This window comes from Mus pahari, chromosome 12 (genome assembly GCF_900095145.1).
Source record: "Mus pahari chromosome 12, PAHARI_EIJ_v1.1, whole genome shotgun sequence".
Taxonomy (NCBI): Eukaryota; Metazoa; Chordata; class Mammalia; order Rodentia; family Muridae; genus Mus; species Mus pahari.
In genome coordinates this window covers 7,079,199-7,080,982 of record NC_034601.1, presented here as the reverse complement: position 1 = coordinate 7,080,982, position 1,784 = coordinate 7,079,199, and positions in this window count along the sequence as shown.

The following is a 1,784-nucleotide window of genomic DNA, read 5'->3' as shown; positions in this document are numbered from 1 at the left end:
CCTCTGGGGGTAGCCTGGATAACAGACACCAACATGGCCTCTGGGGGTAGCCTGGATAACAGACACCAACATGGCCTCTGGGGGTAGCAGGGACAATGGAGGGCACACACCTTTAACCCCAGGACTTGAGAGGCAGTGGCAGGCCGATCTCTGAGCCTGAGGCCAGCCTGGTCTATGAAACAAGTTCCAGGACAGCCAGGGCTACACAGAGAAACCCTCTTCTGAAAAAAAAAAAAAAAAAAAAACAAAGAACAAATGAAGGGGAAACTTCCAATTTCTTTGCAAAGTCAGTTGTGCCAGATGGTGTTTTGCTGGGGCAGACATGTGAGGGAATTGTTTCGCTGAAGCAGATACCAGAGAAAAGATGTTTTGCTAAAGCAAGCATGTGAAAGGACACGTGATAAAGGATTCTGTGCTAAGGACATGTATGTATGGGTTCGCCTTACCTTGAATTGCTGAGCTCCGTTTGTTGTGGCTCCATAGAGAGAAATGCACCAAAAAACCTTCTGGTGGTGTGCTGGCTGCTCCTTGCTGCTTCTGTGGACTTGGACTTTGACAGAGAGATGTCAGCTGATACAGACTCACATGGAGTTTTGCTAAGACACACTCACGTGGTAAGGCAAGACCTGTGGGAGGACACGTGATGTTTGGACAGAGTATAAATAGGGCTCAATGGATAGTAACGGGGGAAGAGGGGCTTGCATAGCCGGCGTTGCAATGCTTTTTGGTGTGGAGACTTCATCTTTGCTGACCTTCACTTCGTTGAGGAAGATCCAGCAAATCTCCTGGCATCCCTGCTGGTCTTGGTAGTGCCTGCCGACTCGTGTCAACTCTGTTGAGGCCTAGCTGTTTCTGCTGGGTCATGCCACCACTGCCGATTTGTGTTTGCTATCCTGACTCTACTGGACTGAACTACTAGCATATCTGTGAAGTGTTTGTGAGTGGATCAAACTGCCGATGTTGATTTCTGAGGACCAAACTGCTAATTTCCTGACAATACAGATCGGATTTGCTCCAAAGAACAATTTCTAAACAGGTCCACTTCCCCTGTATCCTAGTAAACTTTCTTTTCCACTACCTTGGGTGGGTGGTGGGCTAGAAGAGAGGTTAAAGCATTTTAATAAAGAACCTTTATTAAAAATAGGGTTTGAAAAAAATCTAACCTTACAAACAAATAAGCAAACAAGAAAAAGCAAGGGGTTTAGAGAAGTCACTTAGTGGCTGGGTGCTCACCCTGTGTGCAGAAAGCATGGCTTTGATGCCCAGCATTGCATAAACAGAATGTGGTGACACATGCCTAGCAGTGAGAGGTGAAAGCAGAAAATCAGATGTTCACAGTCTCCCTCTGTTGTACAGTAAGCTTATGCAAGCCTGGGCTACCTAAGGCCTTGCCTCAAATGAAGAAAGAAGGGAAGAAAGACAGAAGAGTAGCTGAGGAGGAAGTAAGGCTTCCCTGCCCCCTCATAGTCCTGCCCAGGCTGCTGCCCATCCATCCACTCATGCATGCCTGTGCCGGGCAAACACCAATCACTGGGACTTACTTATAAGTGACCCCAATCAACCAGGGCTGCCCCTCCAGCTTAGTCAGTTGCAGATAAGAGTAAGAACTATAATATGGTCAGTGAGCAAGTGATTAGAGCAACAGAAAACGAGGAGGTCTCAAAAGATCAAGAATTTGGCTGTATGCCGGGCATGGTGGCGCACGCCTTTAATCCCAGCACTCGGGAGGCAGAGGCAGGCGGATTTCTGAGTTCGAGGCCAGCCTGGTCTACAAAGTGAGTTCC